The 22985-nt window shown below is 47.1% G+C and overlaps 1 protein-coding gene across 2 annotated transcripts in view; it reads right to left on the reverse strand.

The window, feature by feature from the left end:
- Positions 1-22985, reverse strand: part of CCDC60 (coiled-coil domain containing 60) — a 262580-nt gene that overhangs the window by 238249 nt on the left and 1346 nt on the right. The window contains exons 1-2 of one of the 2 annotated variants that reach the window (XM_082640819.1): positions 21977-22082; positions 8200-8295 (exon numbers count right to left, since the gene is read on the reverse strand). The gene's annotated coding sequence lies outside the window, so the exon portion shown is untranslated. Of the gene's footprint in view, positions 1-8199; positions 8296-21976; positions 22083-22985 lie in introns of those variants that run through there. The other variant, XM_082640818.1, reaches the window with a different exon arrangement.

Below are 22985 nucleotides of genomic sequence, written 5' to 3' on the forward strand. Positions count from 1 at the left end.
GGGGATCCTGGTGACCAAAGCTGCAGAGGTGGGATGGCACAAGGGGTCGTCAGAGACTATGCAGAGCTAGCCTTCCTTTTAGGGAGCAGTGAGAGAGGAATGCAAGTGAAAGTTTAGGGAAGTTTTGCTGTGTGTTGGAGACCAGATGCCCCACACGGGGAATGGAAACTTCCCTGGTGCCCTCCTAGTTTAGGATTGGCTCTTTAAGATCCAAAGGAGAAACCAAACCAACAAAAGCATCCTTGGCAACCAGGTGCCTTCCAGCCAGTCCCCAGCTTTCTGACAAGCTTGTCACAATATTGATGGAGTGATTAAATTTCGTGCTGAAGAGACTCGAGTCCTAAATAATGTTCCAAATAGACAGCGACTGTCTGAGAGGCTGCCTGCACCTGCCCCGTATTTCATCAGGGCCCCCAGAGGCGAAACAGAGCCAAGGAAGTGGGAAAAGGTCAGGATCTGAGCGCTTTGCATCCTGCAAGAGGGGCCAAGCAAAAAGGGCATTGGACTGGAGCTTCAAAAGCCAAACTTCCGGCCAGGATCAGCAACTCACTGTGTGACTCTGGCCAAGACATCTCCTTCTTTGGGCCCCAGTCACCTAATCTGCAAACCGGTAGGGAAGGGGGAACATCCACTGGTCCCTAATGGCTCTTGAATATTCAAAACAGCTTTTTTAATGGAGGACTTATGATGGGCTAAGCACTTGACATAGATTATCTCATTCACTCCCCACAAGAATCCCATGAGGTGAGCACTGTTATGATATTTTACAAAGGAGGAAACTGAAGCTCAGAGAGGTTAAGTAACTTGTTCCAGGTGACACAGCTAAGCGTTGGGTCAGAATTTGAAGGTCAGCAATGGAACTCACCATCTCAGTCACTCGGTTTTAGGTTTCTTACCAATGTTCTTAAGGGTCTCGACTATTTTTAACCTTACAGTTTAGGGGAAGATTATTTATTCAGGGTCACTTACCATTAGCTCTGCACTTTGAAATGTCAGTCTGATGGCCAGCTTGCTCTCTCCACCCCTGGGCTGTTTTGCCCTTGGGCTGAAAGCATTTGTGGGACGCTGTCGAATTGACTTTGATAGGTACAGTCTCAAGAGGGCTGGGGTTTGGGGCAGACATGGCGGGACAGGGAACATTATCCTGATTAGACTTTGCAGGTGCTTGATTGACAAATGTTATCCTGGCGCAAAACCAAAGCTCACCTGCCTCTGGCTCCTCGCAGCCTCCACTCTGATTCTCTGCAGCTGAAGTCCGTGGGAGACAGCCAGGCCCTGGGCTCAGAGGCTGTAGCCAAGGGGAGCTCCATCTCCTATTCCCTCTCTGCACAGCCAGGTACGGCGGGCAGCCGGCCAGGCATCCCTGAGCATCTGCTACTTGCTGCGGGAATAAAGGGAATAAAACAAATATAAGAAGCATGTGGTTCCCTGCGAACCTGGGCAGAGTTCCAGGGTTGGTCAGGATGCAGGGGGAAGGGCACTCATGCTTTCTGGGGTTTGACCACTTGTATTGAAACTCTGAAAAATGGGCATGCCCTCTCTGATCCCAGCTCAGAGTGCCCTGGCATGCCAGTCTGTCCCCCAAATACCAGTACGCATGTCCCTCCTAACCCAATGGGGTGCCTTGGAGGGACCCTAGGGTCAGAGATGGCTACATAATTTGCAGGTTGCAGTGCAAATAAAAATGCAGGAATCCTTGTCTGTAATTTGTGGAGTCCAGTTCAAGATAAAAATCTGTTAAAGATTCTGAAATAGAAAGCTTTTTCCTTTAAAAAAAAAAAAAAAGGGGCATGCCCTTGTTGAGAAAGGGCTCACTGCATATATAAACGTATTTGCATGGAAACGAGACAAAGTCTAACCACTGAACAGTGGTTGTTTTTGCATGGTGGGGTTTCAAGGATATATGTTTTTAAATTAATAATGTTGGAGCAGTTTTAGATTTACTGAAAAACGGAGTGGAAGGTACGGAGTTCCCATAAGCCTCTAAGCGTGTGGTCACATGTGATGCAGCAACAGTAACTAAGACATGATGAAAACAGGCATCCTGGCTCCAGACCCCATTCATGGCTCCTCCTCACCTAGCTGCCTCTCTATTTCCCAGCTATGTGGCCTTGGGCTAGTTTCTTGGTCGCCCAAAGTCTCAGCTTCTTCATCTATAACATGGAAATCACGATAATTCCTAATTCATAAGGTTGAATGAGTGAGGAAGTCAGAGGAAGCTCTTAGCATAGTGCCTGGATCTTGGTAAGATCCGGTGGCCATTCAAGAAAAGTTATCTTGCTAATGAATGTCAGAGCATCTGGAAGCGCACATAGGTGTCAAAAAAAAAAGAAAAAAGCAATCATACACGTGGCTGGTCTCAAACAAATGGGGAGTCTGAAGACTGAAGCAAAAATGACATTTTTCCTGTTGAATTCCTTTCAGTCCCTCTAGAATTCCACTCAGATGTGGTCCAGTGGGGTGTGGTCTTTTGTCCCCAGATTTTCTCCACCTTCTCTCCCTGTGTTCACATTCCCTTGCCTCTGTCTTCTCCGTTCTTTCCATGTCCCAGCTCTATCCTGGATCAGCACAGAAAGTGACAATCTCAAAATTCAAAATTGCCCTTGAAAATCCCTTAAGAGGTGTCATATTGGAGAACTACACATTGTCTTTTTTAAAATTAATTAATTAATTAATTAATTTTGGCTGTGTTGGGTTTTCGTTGCTGCACGCAGGCTTTCTCTAGTTGTGTCGAGCAGGGGCTACTCTTTTTTGCACTGCATGGGCTTCTCACTGTGGTGGCTACTCTTGTTGCGGAGCACGGGCTCTAGGCACGAGGCCTCAGTAGTTGTGACTTGTGGGCTCTAGAGCGCAGGCTCAGTAGTTGTGGCACGCGGGCTTAGTTGCTCCACGGCATGTGGGATCTTCCCAGACCAGGGCTTGAACCTGTGTCCCCTGCTTTGGCAGGCGGATTCTTAACCACTGGGCCACCAGGGAAGTCCCCTACACATTGTCTTTCACTAAGTTTTCCTCCAAAATTGGAGTACAAGGCTGTTTCTTCAGTTTCTGTTCAGGTTTCATGTTGATCTTGATCTATATCTGTATCTATCTATCGAAATATATGTATCTATGTATATTTAAATTCTAGAACCACTCCCGGTGTGGCAAAGCTGTCCTCAACCCTGAGACAAGTAGAAAATGACACCCACAGGGAATTCATTAGGTCCACGTTTCCCATCTCATGCCTGTCCTGGGGCACATACTCACTGAGTGGAAACAGGGAGCATAACTACCAGCACACTTGTGTTAATACTTCTTTTTTTTTAATTTTTTAAATTATTTATTTATTTATTTATTTTTTGCAGTATGCGGGCCTCTCACTGTTGTGGCCTCTCCCGTTGCGGAGCACAGGCTCCGGACGCGCAGGCTCAGTGGCCATGGCTCACGGGCCCAGCCACTCCACGGCATGTGGGATCTTCCCAGACCGGGGCACGAACCCGCGTCCCCTGCATCGGCAGGCGGACTCTCAACCACTGTGCCACCAGGGATGCCCCAATACTTCTCTTTTTTTAATCTTAACTTTTTGAGGCTCCCACTAATCCTACTGCATCCATTCTAAGATGCACGTTTTTTCTGATTTTAACATCCCTGAGACCGAGATGCATTTTACAGTTTGCTATCAGCCAACCAGCAGGTGTGATGTAGTTTTACTCCCTGTGCCCAAGCAAACTTGGTCGTAGCTATTCAGACTGTTGTTACTTCAACTGCGTTGCGTACACTGCCGAGCCTCCACATGTTGATTTCATTCTCCACTTAACGTGTCTTCAGAAGGATGATGCCATGATACGAGTTGGCGTGGAATGGAAAGTTTCTGTGTGCACAGAAAGACCCCCAAGCACAGTAATGGGCTGGAGATTTGGTAACTGTGAAGCAAATTCCTGTCTTTGAGGGAATGATTCCACTTTCATATTTTCTTACAAAGTAGCAACCAAATCTTGATGGAACCCCTAAAAAGGAAGAAACCACAGTAGATGAAGCTACACTGCATTTTGTCACTGAGATATGTGCAAAAGGATTCCTTGTCATATACCAAGCCAGGTGACAGAGGTAAGAGAAATTGCCAAATCCCTTGAAACAGATGAAGGGAATTGCAAACAAAGGATGGTGTGACCAGTTAAGGTGTTTAAAAAGACTATGAAGGCATTGGGTAGTAACTTAATTTATTTCTTAATTTTACATAAAATAATGATGTACCTTAAACTCGATGATGTTTTACATTTAATAAAAGCCAGCTGAATTCAAGGTAGTTAAATATATGGGGTGCGATGCGAATTTAATGATCAATGAACTCTCCCAGTATAACACTGATGTGTTATTATATTTTAAAAACCTCTGACTACTCCCCCTGTCTTTCCAAGGATCTCTCCCAACAAGGGGTAAGGAAAGGGAGAAAAGAAACCCCTTCATTTTGATAGTGAAATATATATGCATGTATTTTAGGAACATGTAACAATACCAGTAAAACAATGCTTACCCATTAATTCAGAACTACTGGTTCTAGGAATTTACCCTCAGAAGAGTGACTGAGTACAAATATTTAGTTACCAGGATGCTTATCTCAGCTTTGTTTATAAGAGTGAAAGATTAGAAACAATTTAGATGAGCATCAATAGGACTGTGCTTAAATAAATGATAATACATCCATATAATGGAATACTAGAATAGGCGGACATCAAAAACAGAGTCAATGTTTACCAGCATGGAAGGATACTCATATGATAACAAAGAGGATACAAGCCAAGCTTGAGAGGCTTTCTGTAAAATAATAATAATAATAATAAAATAATAATAAATGTCTATATATTTAACATATGAATGTTGAAGGGAAAGAAACAAATGAAATGTAAAAGCAGTTATCTCCTTTTCTGAATAGAGGAAATGTGGATGATTTTTATTTTCTTCTGACTTTTCTGATTCTCCTTTCATAAAATATTTTTATGTAGTTAAAAAATAATAAGAGAGGGACTTCCCTGGTGGCGCAATGGTTAAGAATCCACCTGCCAGTGCAGGAGACACGGGTTCGAGACCTGGTCCAGGAAGATCCCACATGCCACAGAGCAACTAAGCCCACGCATCACAACTACTGAGTCTGCGCTCTAGAGCCCACGAGCCACAACTACGGAGCCCATGCGCCACAACTACTGAAGCCCGCGCACCTAGAGCCCGTGCCCTGCAACGAGAGAAGCCACCACAGTGAGAGGCCCACGCAGCACAATGAAGAGTAGCCCCTGCTCGCCGCAACTAAAGAAAGCCTGTGTGCAGCAATGAAGACCCAAAGCAGCCAAAAATAAATAAATAATAAAATTTAAAAAAATAGTAATAATAAGAGGGGAAAAAAAGAAATTGATGTAGCTCCTGTGAGAAAAATGAGGAAAAGCTGCCTGCTTAGGCTTCCTCTGTGGTGTTTCTGTAGATGTCCGCAGGCTTCTGCTCCAGGAATGACTTTTTCTCAGTAGGGGTGTGGATCATAGAATTCAGAGCAGGGAGGTAGTTACAACTGGAAATGGCTCTGTTACAGACTGAAGGTTTGTGTCTCCCAAAATTCATATGTTGAAGCAGCACTAACCTCTGGGGTGGCTACATTTGGAGATGGGTCTTCAAAGGAAGTAATGAAGGTTAAATGAGGTCATATGGATGGGGCCCTAATCTGATAGGATTAGTGTCCTTACAAGCTCCTTCCCCAGTCACCCCCAGTGCCTGCACCAAGGAAAGCCCAGGTGAGGATGCAGCCAGAAGGCAGCCCTCTGCAAGCCAGGAAGAGTTACACCAGAAACCAAATCTGGGGCACCTTGATCTTGGATTTCCAGCCTCCAGAATTTTGAAGAATAAATACCTGTTGCTTAAACCACCCAATCTGTACTGTTTCGTTACAGTAGCCTGAGCCTACTAATACAGGCTTCCTCCATGGTGAGGGGCTCCAAGTTTCCCATCGGCTACACAAACAATTAGAGGCCTCCCTTATAGGTTGTCTGACTGAGGGAAGGGAGTCAGATGGACCTGGGTACAAATCCTCCTGCCACTGCCTGGCTCTGTGAACTTGGGCAAGTCTCTTTACATCCCTAATTTTCTCATTTGTCCAACAGTGGTGAAAGCTGCCTATTTCCCTCACTGGGATGCTGTGAGAATTAAATTGAGGGAATGCATCTGCACCCAACTTGACCAAATCATTCTCCTGCTTAAAAATCTCTTTGGGTGAGGCCACATGACATAGATGAGATAATGCCTGCAAAATGCCTGGCACACAGTAGAGGCTCAACAAAGATCAGCTCCCTCATTTCTAAGGATTCTTCATGAATTCATTTATTTATGACAATAAATTATCTTTTGGTGCCTCAGTTTTCTCACCTGTCAAAGGAGGATACATAAAATAACTATTTGGTTGAACCACATGAAACTGATAATATTTGATTGTTTGGGACCTATGGCAATTTCATACGGTGCCACCCAATACCTCCTGGGTCTGTGGTAAAGATTTTAAAAAGAGTTAAAATGTGTAAAATGATCCTGAAAAAAAATATGAACCCAAATGATGGCTAGGATGACAATTATAAAAATGATGGTGATGATGATGATGATGATGATGCTTATGGTACAGAAGGCTCTGAGCTATGCCCTGGAGATATTATGGGAGACAAAACACCATTCTAATCCTTAAGAAGCTCACTGTCTAGTTGGGGAGAAAAATAGGTGAGAATGATCCAATGACAGATGCTTTGGCATTGATCACCTCTTCCTCGGGGACCACGGGCATTTAGACAAGATGCCAGAGGGAGGAGAGCGCTGGTGGGTGAGGACAGTCAGGCAGATGAAGCCAAAAGTGAGGGCAGGTCAGTGTGTTTCAGCTGGAAGGAAGAACACGTTTTAAGATCTGGAGAGAGAGCCTGAGACGTCTTCTAGGTAACCCCACGTCCATTCTGGTTGCCTCTCCGAGGCACTGATCCAGGCAGAGATCCTCATTCTTGAATCCCTATATGACATGCTTGGACCTTCATCCCCTGTGCACCCACAATACCCTCACGTGGATTCTTTGCTTGAGTCTCTCTCTTAGTGCCCAGTGTGCTCTGGCAAACCAAACTGAGCATGCTCACTGCCTTGCTTTGCTCTCACTGGCTGACTTGCCTGGGCTGTCTTCCTGCTCCCCTGCTCCTGGCCCACATGAGTCTCCCTTCTCTTGCCTCATAAGGACCATCCTAAGATGTCTTGTCTGTTTCACCCAGAGAATACTCCCATCAGTCTCTTCCCTACCAGGAACTGTGTCTTGTGCCTCATTATAGCCCCAGTGTCCAGCAAAGTGCCTGGCACATAGGAAGCACTCATTAAATATGTGTTGTAGAATGAATGAATGAAGGTGAACGGGCAACATATATTAAGTGCTTGGCACATAACACCCCCAGATTCTTCTATCTAATCTGCCTCTACCATTTTATATTTTACAGATGAGGAAAGGAAGGGCTAGAAACATGAAGAGACTTGTCCAAAACTAGAAGTGAATTTTTCAGAGAAACAATAATGATCATAAAAGCTGTCACGCATTAAGCTCTTACCATGTGCCAGGCACTAAGCTCAGCACTATACGGGATTCTCCCATGGAATCCTCCATGTAACTCTCTAGAGTTGGACTGAGTTTGACCCTTGTTTACACAAGAGGAAACTAAAGCTCAGAGAGGTTGTTAGTTGCCCAAGGCCACACAGCTGGATTCAAAGCTAGACTTATGGGGCTTCCCTGGTGGCGCAGTGGTTGGGAGTCCGCCAGCCGATGCAGGGGACACGGGTTCGTGCCCTGGTCTCGGAAGATCCCACATGCCGCGGAGCGGCTGGGCCCGTGAGTCATGGCTGCTGAGCCTGCGCGTCCGGAGCCTGTGCTCCGCAACGGGAGAGGCCACAGCAGTGAGAGGCCCGCGTACCGCAAAAAAAAAAAAAAAAAAAAAAAAAAAAAAAAAAAGCTAGAGTTATGTGTTTGAGTTTTGGCTCTCAGCCCCTTATCCACATTCTGGGAGCATAAATAAATGCTTCTGGGTTAAAAGAATGAAGTGGACAGGCTCCTCTCAAAATGTGGGCTGCCGTCAGAGCCCTGAGGATGGGGGCGCCCCAGAGGGTCAAGGGCAGAGCTGGAAGATCTGGGCTCCAGCCAAAGTTGGAGGCGAATCTTGGTGGACTTACCTCCGACCTCCAGGAGGTGCTCTGGATATCTTCCCCAGTCGTCTTTGAGGGGCTTTGGCCAATCCACCAGAAGTCAATTCTATGATATGAAGATCTCTGAAAAATCAAGTTGCCAATGACCAATTGCTCAAATTAGTCAACACTGCCAATTTTCCAAAACCTTATTTAAGGAAAATTCTTATCAAATATAGTTAACAAATATGAATACATTCCTCTTGAAGACAGTCAATGACTTACACTCTTATACATGTGTTAGTTTAATATGCTCGATGATATTCAGTGAATTTATACTTCTTGAATACTCTTAGCCCAAAATTTATTCAGGATGTTTTAATTATATTCAAAACTTTACTTAAAGATATTCAAGAATATATTCTTCATTAGAAGATTGTCATAAGAAAGCTAAAGAGCTCCCAGGATATTTAGCTTCAGACAAATTGAGCTTAAAATGCTGCTGAGAATATATTCGCTGAAAACATTCAAAACTCATTTGTTAGGAAGAAGACCATTTTCATATTCATTGAAAATATTCAAGAAAGCTAGCAGTCTTCAAGATATTTTTGGCAAATTCAGAAAATTGGTGAGCTGATGGCCCAGCTCAGCCAGGTGTTGGTCTGAGGCCTCTTGCGCCAGCATGGGGCCACGTTCCTCTCAGTTCTGTGGGAGACATGGGACAAGCCAGTCCTGCTAGAAAGCTGTGAGCTGCATTTGGACCCTCAGAGGAGAAGACAACATTGCTGTGTCCCCAAGCACCACCTTGACCCTTTGGTCACCTTCATGAGAGAGAAAAACAGAAGACACGTTTCCAAGGGCTTTGTAAGCATGATTTCCCTCAATCACCCTGAGGACTTGGTTATAAAAATTATCCCTTTTGGGGCTTCCCTGGTGGCGCAGTGGTTGAGAGTCCGCCTGCCGATGCAGGGGACACGGGTTCGTGCCCCAGTCCGGGAAGATCCCACATGCCGCGGAGCGGCTGGGCCCGTGAGCCACAACTGAGTCTGCGCGTCCGGAGCCTGTGCTCCACAACGGGAGAGGCCACAACAGTGAGAGGCCCGCGTACCTCAAAAAAAAAAAAATTATTCCTTTTTACTGATGAGGATGCTGAGGCTCAGGCAGGTGAAGTGACTTGCTCAAGATCACCTAGTTAGTCAAGGGCAGAGTGGGGATTTGAACTCAGGCAGAGAGAGAATTTGAACTCTAGTGGCTGAATTTCAGAGCCCAGGGTCTTGGCTGGTGGACTGTACATCCTCATACGAAGATGACCTTCTATGAGCTTCACTGAATCAATGAACAAAGAAACGATAGTCAAGGTGGGGACCTGCTAGTAGGGACTGAGTAGATGGGGCTTTGAAGAAGGAAGGAAGCCAGGAGCTATAAGGGAATTTGCTGGCATATCCATTTGGAGATTAGAAGCTGCAGGCAAAGCAGGAGAAGGAGATAGTGAGTCACAAGGACAGGTCCCTTTTCCTTTCTCTATGCCATGCAGAAACGAAAATAATGGATATTCTGATGACCTACCTGTGTTTTTCACTTATTCCACAGTCATGTGATTGCTTAGAGCCCAGATCTGGCTATATTATGTTTTCCCTGAAACCTTAAAAAAAAATAAATCTAAGCACAAAGCACAGTGGGAGAACAAGGCTAGCCATTAATGGACATGCTTGCACCGGTTCGCAGCAGCAACTTTAGAGAAATTTTCCAAAGCATTCGCTTCATTCTTCCTTTTGAGGGGAAAATAATGTTTTTATTTTCTTCTTTATTTTCCAGGTGAGATGCACACCATATGTACATTGTTGATAAGTCAAAAAGTATGTATAAGCTAAAATAAGATAAAAATCACCCATAAGTCTTCCTTCCCCTACTTCAAAAACTCCTTGTTAACAGTGGGTGTATATTTTTCCCCAGGGCTTTTGTTTTTATGCAATTTTTAAATGGGATCATATTACACATGCTATTTTGTAACTTAATTCCTTTAATTTATTATGATCTTATTAATGAAGACAACTTCACATCGTTTTTATTATTGCAGATTTCTGACTGTTGATGATTTATTCCCTGAACCCAAAGAGGTAAGAGATGGAGAAGGCTTTGGGGGCTACTTGGGGTGTTGGCTGTGGGACAAGGTGTCCTCCGACAGGACTTAGGAGGAGGGTTTTGGTGGGTGGGTCTCTGAGGAGGGGCCACCTATGGCTCCCTCCAGCCAGTCAGGGTTCAGGAACTTCCGAAGGCAAACATCTGGGGAGACGTTACAATGATATTCCACAAGTGACAGAACCCCAGCTCTGTCAAGTGGGGTAGCTCTGAGAACTGTGTTACATCAGCCTGCAAAGCGCCTGCCCAGCGACTCTCCCTCGACCCTCTCTACTCCACTGATCTAACACAGACACCTCCACAGACACAGCAGGGTTCTGGAAATCCCTCCCAAGGATGACGGATTTTAGTGGCTTTCGTTCCACCAAGACAATAATGTTTTGGCAGGGCACAGCAGAACTTGTCTGGACAGCGTGACCAGGCTCCTCTGAATGGCAGGAACTTAGCTCTGAGGTCACGGTGCCCTGGACCTCAGCATCCTTCCCCTCACCACCGGCTGGCTTTTTTCCACATCCTCCTCTTCTGCTTCCTGCTTAGTCGCCCTTCCTTATTCCCAGTTGTCTTTTTTTTTTTTTTTTTTTTCCCCAGAGTCTAACCACAGAGAGAGGAGAAGCTTGATGTGGTGGATGTTACTGCCAGGGGTGGGGAGTTAATGAAACCCTTGGGAGGTGACCTGGGGCTGGACCACCTTGTATTGTTATTTGCTGCTTGAGAATAATTATAAAGAATAGACACCCTTGGAGAAAAGGGAACCCTCCTACACTGTTGGTGGGAATATAAGTTGGTGCAGCCACTATGGAAAACAGTGTGGATGTTCCTCGGAAAACTAAAAATAGAACTACCATATGATCCAGCAATCCCACTCCTGGGCGTATATCCAGACAAAACTATAATTCAAAAAGATACATGCATCCCCTCTGTTCACAGCAGTACCATTCACAATAGCCAAGACATGGAAACAACCTAAATGTCCATCAACAGATGAATGGATAAGGAAGATGTGGTATATATATACAATGGAATATTATTACTCAGCCATAAAAAGGAATGAAATAATGTCATTTGCAGCAACATGGATGCAACTAGCGATGATCATACTAAGTGAAGTAAGTCAGAAAGAGAAAGACGAATACCATATGATATCACTTATATGTGGAATCTGAAATATGACACAGATGAACCTATCTACAATGCAGAAACAGACTCACAGACATAGAGAACAGACTTGTGGTTGCCGAGGGGGAGGCGGGTGGGGGAGGGAAGCACTGGGAGTTTGGGATTAGCAGATGCAAACTAGTATATACAGGATGGATAAACAACAAGGTCCTACTGTAGAGCACAGGGAACTATATTCGATATCCTATGATAAACCATAATGGAAAAGAATATGAAAAAGAATGTCTCTGTGTATAACTGAGTCACTTTGCTGTACAGCAGAGATTGGCGCAGCATTGGAAATCAACTGCACTTCAATAAAAAAACAAGAATTAATAGACACCCTCAAAGCAGTCATTCCCCTATGCAACAGAGACTCCTCAACAGTATTTTATTTTTAGCTAGTTAGTGAGATAATGTATATTTAAAAAACCACAGTGCCTGGTACATAGTAAGCACTCAATAGATGCTAGCTATTACTATGATTGTGATCCCTTAAAAATGCACAGAGGGGGGCTTCCCTGGTGGCGCAGTGGTTGAGAGTCCGCCTGCCGATGCAGGGGACACAGGTTCGTGCCCTGGTCCGGGAAGATCCCACATGCCGCGGAGCAGCTGGGCCCGTGAGCCATGGCCACTGAGCCTGTGCGTCCGGAGCCTGTGCTCTGCAACGGGAGAGGCCACAACAGTGAGAGGCCCACGTACCGAAAAAAAAAATGCACAGAGGGGCTTCCCTGGTGGCGCAGTGGTTAAGAATCCGCCTGCCAATGCAGGGGACACGGGTTCGAGCCCTGGTCCAGGAAGATCCCACATGCCACAGAGCAACTAAGCCCGTGCGCCTCAACTACTAAGCCTGAGCTCTAGAGCCCGCGAGCCACAACTACTGAGTCCACACGCCTCAACTACTGAAGCCCGTGCGCCTAAAGCCTGTGCTCTACAACGAGAGAAGCCACCGCAATGAGAAGCCTGTGCACCACAATGAAGAGTAGCCCCCGCTCGCCACAACTAGAGAAAGCCCGCGCGCAGCAACGAAGACCCAACACAAGAAGGAAGGAAGGAAGGCGGGAAGGAGGGAGGGAAGGAAGGAGGGAAGGAAGGAAGCATAGAAAGCATTTAGACCTTGCATCTGGGCAACCACGGGAAGTCTGAGACAAACACCATTCCTGTAATGAGACCCTCCTCCCCGACCCTGGAAACAGCCCCGGGCAGAGTGCATGCTGGCAATATCTTCATACCCCATCACCTCCTGAAGATAGCCAGGGTGTCACCAGGCAGGTAAATGCGCTCATCTTTTCCCGCTGAAATTGGCACGTCCGGCGTGGAGCTTTGATGATCTATTTATCAGGGACAGTTCTGCTCTGGGATGGAAGTGCCCTGGTTTGCTGAGTGGTCTATTCATTTGTCTCTGCTGGCAAGGCAGGCTTGTGGGGTCCCCACCCTGCTTCCCACTGATGCCTTATTCCTCCTGCATCCTGCAGCTCACACTGAGGGCAGGCACGGGGGCTGGCGGTGTGCTTGCCTCCCCACCTACAAAGGTGCCCTCCAGGGCTGGCTTGGAGCAGGCAGGTCCCTGGGGATGGTCATGGGGCTGCGGGGGGTGGGGGCAGCTCATGTGGCATTAAAGAAACCACATCTCCAAGATCAAGGTCCTTTTCAAGATGCCGTGGGAGTGGAATTGCTCCAGGCTCAAATGCTGGCTCTGCTCTTTCTTAGCTGTGCGGCCCCAAGCAAACAACGGTCGTTAGGAGGGAATAAAGACACCTATTTCCTGCTTTCTTGGGAGGAGAGCATATGTAAAGCACCTGGCACACAGTAAAGCGAGCCTGACACACGTAGGAAGCTCTTAATAAAAGGCAGCTACTGTTCACATCATCATCCTCATTACCGTTCCCCTGGGCTCAGAGCTGGTCCCCGGAGAGGGTGGGGTTTTCTCCTAGGCTGATGCAATACCAGAGCTGGAAGCAACCTACAGAGAAAGCCAGACAGCTGGACTGAAGCTTTGAGTCCGTAACGCTGTCACACTGTGTGGTCGAGCGGCAAGTTATTTCACCTCCCTGAACCTTGGTTTCCTCATCTGTCACGTGGAGATGATAAAATGAGATACATCGTGAGAAGCGTCAGGCCTCAAGAGGACTCAGTGAAGATCAGTTTCTTCCACCCCTCTCTCACTTGCACGATGCTTTACAATTTGCAAAGGGAGGTTACAGACATTATCTGATGCGATCCCCCCGCGACACCCCCAGCCCAGGGACAGATCACAATCCCTGGTTCACAGATGGGGAAACAGGGGCTCAGAGAAGCACAGCAACTTGTCCCAACTCATATTCATTCATGGAACAAGTATTTACTGAGCGCCTACTGCACGGCAGCTGCTGTTTTAGGTGCTTCGGATATAGTGATGAATACAACAGGCAAAAAGAAAAAAAAATCCCTGTCCTCATAGAGCTTACATTCTAGAGATGGGGTGCAGATAATAAACAATGGAGATAACAAGAAGACAAATCATGTGTTAGGAAGTGACAAGTGCCCTGGAAACTAGATCATGACGAGGGGGATCGGGAGTGATGGATGGAGGAGAGACAGGTCGTAGTCTTAAGGAGGGTGTTCAGGACGAGTCTGATTGAGAAGGTGATAGCAGAGCAAAACCTGAGGGAGCCGAGGGTGTTGGCCATGCAGACGTCTGGCAGGGAAAAGCATTCCAGGCGGAAGGAACAGCGCATGCATAGGCCCTGAGGTGACAGTGGGCCTGAGGTGTTCACAGAACAGCAGGGAGTGGAGTGGAGGGAGAGGGAAGGGATGAGGTTGGAGGGACACAGAGGTAATGGGGTGTGTGTGTGTATTCGGAGAGAGAATCCTTTAGGGCTTTGTAGCCATAATAAGGACCATAGCTCTGAGTGAATTAAGGAGCCATAGGAGGGTTTAAATAAAGTCGTGTCACGGCCTGAGTAGTATTTTCCCGGGACTGCTCTAGCTGTTGCAGACAAATTGAATGCAGGGTATTCATCAGCAGATGAATGTGTAAACAAAATGTGATCTCTCCATACAGTGGGATATTATTCAGCCATAAGTAGGAGTGAAGTTCTGACACAGGCTACAACATGGATGAACCCTGAAAACACGCTAAGTGAAAGAAGCCAGACACAAAGGGACAAATATTGTATGATTCGAATTCTATGAAATATCTAGAGTAGGCAAATTCATAGAGATGGAAAGTAGATTAGCGGTTACCACGGACGGAGGAGAGAAAGGAATGGGGGTAGTTATTGCTTCATGCCTGCAGAGTTCTATTTGAAATAATGAAAGTTTTGGAAAGAGATAGTGGTGATGGTTACACAAACGGTGAATGTAATTTAATGCAGCTGAATTGTGCTCTGGTAAAAAATGGTTAAAATGGCAAATTTTGTTATATATTTTACCAAAAAACCCCAATTGACTGCAGGGACAAGGATGGAAATAGCCTAGGCTGTAACAGAGGCTCAGACCAAGGCGAGGGGTGAGAGGGGCTCAGATGCTGGATACACGTGTGAATTAAGACCAGGTGTGGAACGTGGTCTCCCGAACCTTCCCCAGGACCTCAGGGCCCTGGAACCACACGGCAAGTGTTCTGTGCTCACCACAGGTCCCCACCCTCCCAGTCTCCTGATGCTTCCAGATCCTGGTGGCACAGCCAGGACGGGTGCTGGATCCCTCTGGCTCATTGGGAGGATGCGGTGTAACTACAGAGAGGGGAGGTTGTGGGCTGAGGCCCTTGTGGACATCGGCACCACACCCCACACACACGCACGCACACATCCGGGGTTTGCACCGCCAGCCCTGCCCAGGCAGCTCAGCTCCAAGTTGGCAGCTACACCTCTGTTTGCTGTATCGCTCTGGTTGTCTGGGAGATGAGTTCCAAGGTCGCAAGCCCAGATTAGAAACTGGGGGGAGCCCATGAGCTCAAGAACAACACGGTTGCTGTTTGCATGCCATGGACCTTAGTAACTGGCCCAAATCTTGTTCCTCCTGAATTCGGGCACCATGGACAGAGGGAATACCAGCTCAAGTTAAAAAAATAACTCGAACATCCACTTTATTGTTTTAAAAATTAGTGTCACTTTAAAACAACTAAAACATAAATGCAAATTTATATTTCTTTTAAATGGAGTATTATACAGACTGCTTGTTCGAGGCCGGCTTTCCCCACGTGCCGTGACAGTAAATCACCTTCAGGAGCGTGGCAGTTAACGGCTGCATACTTTCTCCCACTGTACGGAACTGCCATCATCTGTGCAACTAAACCTCTCTAGTTGAGCCGTTTTGTCATTTCGAATTATCCCTGAGTATAAATGCAGCAGACGCTGCCGGTGATCGGCTCAGATCTCCTCATATGCTTTTTACTGTTCCTGAGCACACCTACCCTGGCTGCTGGGCACTCTTGTTTACATGGGTCCACATCTGTGACTTTTCTCTGCAGAACCACCCTTGGGGTTACTGAAGCCACAGTGTCCAAAAGCCTGATGTTTACCTCCTCGTGGGGGAATCTGCCTCCCCCACTTCCGTCCCTAAGGTAGACCTTGGCCTATGAGTGCTGATGTTGGGCTTACTAAAGCCCAGACCCCTTGCCTCAGGTCAGAACAAATTCTGACCCACTTGGTCCCTCTCTGGCGGCACTGTCCAACAGCGTAGAGCAGAAGCGGCGTCATGCCATTTTCACGGATAGATCACAAAAGACCTATCGGGCTTTTGTCTCACACTCTCTCCTGGATCGCTTGCTCCCAGGGAAGCCAGCTGCCATGCCATGAGGACACTCAAGCAGCCCTGTGGAGAGGCCCGCGTGGTATGTGTGTGTGTGTGTATATATATACACACACAGTAAGTCCCCTACATACAAACGAGTTCCGTTCCGAGAGCGCCTAAGTACAATTTGTTCGTAAGTCCAACAGAGTTAGCTTAGGTACCCACCTAACACAATCGGCTATATAGTACTGTACTGTAGTAGGTTTATAATACTTTCCTCACAAGTAATACATAAAAAACAAACAAACACACAAAAAAGAAAACATTTTTAATCTTACAGTACTGCACCTTGAAAAGTACAGTAATACCAGCTACATCGCTGCTGCTTTTACGCTTGCTTCCGGACATCCTGGGCTTGAAATAAAGATATTGTACTTTATACAGTCCTGTGCAGTAAAGTAACAAAAGCACAATCCCTTGTAGAGGATGCACGCACATGACAATGTACACCAGACACAGGAACGAACCTACGTGATTGGACATGCAAACACACGTTCACATCTTTGAAAGCTCACAACTTGAAAGCTCCTATGTAGGGGACTTACTGTATGTAAAACTGAAGCACTTGGCTGAAACTAACACAACACTGTAAATCAACTCTACTCTAATATGAAAAAGAAAAGTAGACCCTCCACTCCAGTCAAACCTTCAGATGACTGCAGACCTGGCCACCATCTCGATTCAACCTCATGAGACCCCAAATCAGAACGACCAGCTCAGCCTTAGCTGAATTCCTGAACCCTAGAAACTGTGAACTATGAAATGTTGATTGTTCTAGGCTGCTTGATTTTGGGCTCATCTGTGATGCAACGAGAGCTACCAGCTGAACCTTCTTCCTAAAGGTTCACAATGCACATCGCCAGGCTAAAGAAGAATGTTTGAGTATTGTCTAACCCAGGACTTCCCAAAACGATTTGACTGCAAAACCCAACCCATTCCCTTTTCTTCTGATGGAACTCACTTTAGGAACTGCTGACCTAGTGTGAAATCTTGGACACACCCAGAGATGCTCAATTTCTGGCACTTTTGCGAGAACTTCTTTGTCTTCTGACAACTGTCTTTGCTGGCTTAGATCTCAGGAGGCACTGGCAGTCAGCTCTGCCATCCTGTCTGCTGTGGATTTTGTAAGCTTTCACTGTCAGCATCAGAACAAAATTCACACAGCTGTCACGCAGCTCTGATGGAGCACAAACACAGGCAGAGGAAAATGGACACTGTCCCATGATATCAGGTCACTAGGCAACATGTCCAAGACAACTGGTCTATGACTCTCCTCTGCCCCCCCCCCCCGCTTTACTGGGCTGCTGATAATAACTAAGCAATGGTCCTGTTTGATTTACAAACTCACTCATCTTCCCAGCCACCCTCTGGGGGATATTCAGGGCAGCGACAAATGAGTCCCATTTTACAGGTGAAGGGACTGAGGCTCTGAGTGAGGATTAGAGCTTTGTTTTTTCTGGCATGATTCCCTCTTCCAGAAACCCTTAATCCTGCTTTCCACCACACATGCCCCCCAGCCTAGCTAACACTGGTCTGAAACCAGTCTGCCTGAGTTTAAAACTGGCTCAGCCATGCTGCCACTTCCCAGCTGTGGGAACTTGGGCACATTTCTGCATCACTGTAGTTTGGCTACGGATTAGAGGGAAAAATGGATGTGCAGAGCATGGACAGCGCCTTACAGCTAATAAACATTTAATAACGTTATTATTATTAACTCTCATCCTTTCAACGTTGACAACATTTCTTCCTAGAAGCCCCCAGGAACTACTCTCACCTCACCCAGGCTGGGTCCAACCTGGGTTCCTCCTGTATAGCCGTCCCCCACTCCCCAATTCTCCAGTGGTTCCTAACCTTGGGTGCATATTGAAATCCTTGGGGAGCTTTTTAAAAATACCCATGCCCAGGCCCCACCTGCAACCAATAACATCAGAATCCCTTGAAGGATTTCTAGAGCATGAGCTAAGTATTTCCCCACCTGACCCTCCCCTCAGCCACTGAGGGATGCTGGAGACTGGGTGCCTGGGCTGCAGCCTGGGAGAGCATCCTGACACCTTCGTTTGGGACATGATGGAGGGAGGTGTGAGGCTAGCCAAGCAGCATTGCCCACCTGCGTGTCTCTTCAATTTCCAAGTCTTCCAGAGAGGAGAATGCTGCAGTCTACCGCCAGCCTGCTGTCTGGCCCTCTCCCTTCCGCCATGTTCTCTTTTAAAATTAACCCTGTCCACCATGGTAGTTTTGTAGGATAACCAACAAAAACAACAGTGATGGTAATAGCTGATATTCTGAACCCTTCCTATGTTCTCGGGACTGTGCTGAAGGCTAAGGGGCTAAAGTCCTCGTCCATAAAAAAAATACATCATTCAGATTCCAAAGTTGTATCTGCAAGTTTCTCCTGATTTAAAATAACAGGTTCAGGACTTCCCTGGTGGCGCAGTGGTTAAGAATCCACCTGCCAACGCAGGGTACATGGGTTCGAGCCCTGGTCCAGGAAGATCCCACATGCCGTGGAGCAACTAAGCCCACGTGCCACAACTACTGAGCCTAAGCGCTAGAGCCCGTGAGCCACAACTACTGAGCCCGCGTGCCACAACTACTGAAGCCCGCGTGCCTAGAGCCTGTGCTCTGCAACAAAGAGAAGCCATCACAGTGAGAAGCCCATGCACCGCAGCAAAGAGTAGCCCCCGCTCGCCACAACAAGAGAAAGCCTGCGCGCAGCAACGAACACCCAAAACAGCCAAAAATAAATAAATTAAAAAAATAATACGTTCATGGTACAACCACTATGGAGAACAATACGGAAGTTCCTTAAAAAGCTAAAAGTAGAACTACCATGTGATCTAGCAATCCTACTCCTGGGCACATATCTGGAGAAAATCATAATTCGAAAAGATACATGCTCATTGCAGCACTGTTTATCGATACAATAGCCAAGACATGGAAGCAATCTAAATGTCCATCGACAGAGGAATGGATAAAGAAGATGTGGTACATACATGCAATTGAATATTAGCCATTAAAAAGAATGAAATAATGCCATTTACAGCAACATGGATGGACGTGGAGATTATCCAACTAAGTGAAGTAAGTCAGAGAAAGACAAATATCATGTGATATTACTTATATGTGAAATCTAAAAAAAAAGATGCAAATGAACTTATTTACAAAACAGAAACAGACCCACAGACTTCGAAAACAAACTTATGGTGACCAAAGGGGAAAGATGGGGGGGAGGGGGATAAATTAGGAGGTTGGGATTAGCAGATACACACGACTATATATAACATAGATAATCAACAAGGACCTACTGTAGAGCACAGGGAACTCTACTCAATAGTCTGTAATAACCTATATGGGGAAAGAATCTGGCAAAGAATGGATATATGTGTATGTATAACTGAATCACTTTGCTGTACACCTGAAACTAACACAACATGGTAAATCAACCATACTCCAACATAAAATAAAAATTAAAACAAAAATAGGTTCATTCTTGGACAGGGTGTGGGGATTGGCAACTAAGATGATAGAGCTGTGTTATCAGGGTTACCTCTAGACCTCTGACAGTGGAGACTGAAATCCCCTCAAGGCCCCTAATGCCCACTCTTCTTGTCCCTAATGGAGACCTCGAGAATTGGGAGGCAGGTGCTGGGAGAGCATCAGCTCCAGGTACAGACTCAGGCCACTGGTTCAGTAACCTGCCACGGGTCCCTGGCAGACCCTAGGTTCTGCCTCCCAGGCTGGGCTCGGGCTGAGACCACCCAGTGCTCCCCATTTACTGTGGACTTACTCTGCATTAGTACCTGTGGGCCAAGCACTTGGCACCCACTTGTGTAATCCCCACACCAGCCCTGCATTGCCATCACCCACTTTTGTGGATAAGAAAACAAATGCCTGCCCATAGAGGTCAAGTGACAAGGTCACATATAGGGTGAGCCGCAGAGCTGTGATCACAGTTCACACCTCTAAGAGCCTTGCTGCTCCCCGACCTCAGGGCTCACACTTAGCTCTGCCCTGGGCCCTGCTATTCTCTTTGCTTATTTACATATGGCCCGAGATCCCCATTATACCCTCAAGGGCAGAGACTCATGTCTGTCTTTTTCTCCAGGGCCCAGCATGGTACCTCATACTTAATGGGTCTAGGGGAAAAGGAGGCAATATTCAAAATCTTTAACAGCTTGCAGGACTAGGGCACTGGCTATTCCGAATGGCCACTGGTCCAAAGGGAGCTGCTGATTCCTAGAAAAACTGGGAGAAGGTAGAGGGAGGAAGGTGTCTAGATTTTAAAATGTAGATTTCATCATTATTCAGGTATGGCATGGCTAAAAGATCGGGAGACGACTGCCATAGAAACAATAGCTCATTACATTCACAGACGCCAAGAGGAGGGGGCTCGCCACGTCATGGGGGCCACACGGGGAAGCACCAGGTTTGGTCAGAAGGCAGAGGGAACGTGGACAAGAGCCTTTATTGTGGTCTCTGCAGGAAGGAACCGGGGAGGTGGCGGAAACAGACTTAGAATGGGCTGGTTCAAATAACTTCAGTTAGCTCTGGGGCACAGGGGCTGTCCCTAGTTGTTTGGTACCTCACCTCGAATGATCCGGGCAGGTGGGCGGTGGCTCAGAGGGAAAGAGTGTGACAAAGGTTGGGGTGGGGTCTCCGGACTGGCCTTCATAAGAGAGGGGTACCTGCAGGCTATCTCTGCGAAGGGCAGTCCCTCCAAGGTCAGCAAGGCACCCATAGTCAAAGCACCAGAATAGAAAGATATGCTTAATAAAGGCTGAGACACTGGGGGCAGCTTAGAGGCAGTGCTATTTGTCAAGTGGTACTGAAGTATTTCAATATTTGGACACCTGGCTCCATTGTACCTGGGCATACAGTTGAATCGGTGTGGAGCCTCGAGAAAGGCGCTCAGTAAATATACATCGCGTGGCTGAACTGTATGGGCTGGGTCTGCAGTCTCCTCGCCTCCCCACATCTCAGTTCTCCTTGGAGAATGACCGTGGCAGTGCCATTCCACACGGCTGTCCTTCCCTTTTCCTTGGGAGCCACCAGGGAGCCCCCATCTGCTCGTACTTGCAGGACTTGGAGCTGGTGGTCGGTGGGCTGCTCTCACGGCGGACAGGGTGACTCAGCCAGCTCTCAGCAACCAGAGAGCAGAGCCCACAGTAAGCCTTGAGCCTCCCACCCCTTCTGGCAACTCCTGGGCCCCCGGCATTGGGTGGGAGGGGGCCTCCCAGCAGCCCTCCACCCCGCCAGCTCCAGGTGTTCACTCATGGACGAGACAGTATTGATTTTCACATTATGATGCACAACTTGTCAGGTGCAAAGTGGAGGGGGTGGAGGAGAAGCCAGCCACTGATTCCCGGAATGTATTTCAAGACACATTAATTTGTTTTTTTCCTTCAAGGTCAAATCAAGTCATCTCCATATATCACCACTGGCAGTGACTGGCTGGCAGGCAGTTAGGAGGGGGTGGGGATGGGCTGAGGATAAAACTTTCCATGGAGTTGGGTCAAGGGAGCAGAACGTGGACGCAGGTTCTGGGCGGTCCCTGTCCCAGCACCATCATCAAAGTGAGGGCTCCGGAACAATGTTCCTTGGTCATTTCGTTGGAGGTCTCTGGGGAGGGACCGAGTCATCCGTTTTGATGACAAGGCTTGTGTTTGTAAACTGGAAGCTCTCAGAACTGAAATGAGCTGGATTTCTGGGGTCTGAGATCATGTGTTTGGCCTAATTTCCCAGGGAGACCCACACTCACCATTCCTTCCTTCATTCGTCCATTCGACACATATGTACTTCCAGTGGGTGGGCTCTCAGTTCTACCTGCTCAGGGTCCCACCATTCAGCAACCCAGAACTGACGAGACGAACGTGGAAATGAAAGCTTTGCTTTTCTCTTTCCCTCACCAGGCTCTCAAAGTGAAAACAAAGGGTAACCCGACACCCAGCACGGTGCCCTGCACTCGGTATGTGCCCAGTAAATATTTGTTGAACAAATATCAAATGAGTAGGGACTTTCCCCTTTACTTGACTGATTTCTCCTTTCATCCTTAAAAGCAGAGCAGTTGGGATGAGTTTTGGTGTTTGTGATTGTTATTATTATTTATTCTGCTACACAAATGCCCAAGCTTGTTACAGGATGTGCTGGGTTGGGATGGGGGTAAGGGTGAGGGGCTCTGGCCAGCTCGCTGGGAGTCTGAGCTGAGATCCTAAAGGATTAGCCAAGGAAGAGGCTGGAGGAGTAAGCCCTGGAGAGAGAGAGCAGTGTATTCAAAGTTCTGGGAGCAAGACAGGGCCTGTCTGTTTAGAGGAGCCGAGGTAAGTCAGATGGGGCTGTGGGGCGAAGGGAGGAGGTTAGGGGAGGGTGGAGAGCAGTGACCCAGGGGAAGATCCCATAATGCCTTGCAAGTCTTGCAAAGAAGCTTGGACTCAATCCTTTGAACAACAGGGAACCATCAAAAGGTTTTAAAAGGGACATACCCTTCGCTTTGGCGCCTGTGTTTACTTGTGCCTGTGAGGCACCTCCCCACCCCAGCCTCGTGTGCTCAAGCCTGACAACCGTGGAGTGACCCCTCCTCTGATAAGCCAATCCTATCCCCACCCCCCTGCAATGCCCCGATCTGAAAGGTCACTTCTCTTCCCACAAGGTGGACGGACTCACTTAAGACACCCTTACGTTCTGCTTTGCTGAGAGAAAGGCAGAACAGGGTAATAGGTTAATAGTAGAGTCAGACTCTCTGAGCCTGTTGCTTAGCAGGTGGGTGATTT

This window comes from Mesoplodon mirus (assembly GCF_964341445.2).
Source record: "Mesoplodon mirus genome assembly, chromosome: 13".
In the NCBI taxonomy this organism is placed as follows: domain Eukaryota; kingdom Metazoa; phylum Chordata; class Mammalia; order Artiodactyla; family Ziphiidae; genus Mesoplodon; species Mesoplodon mirus.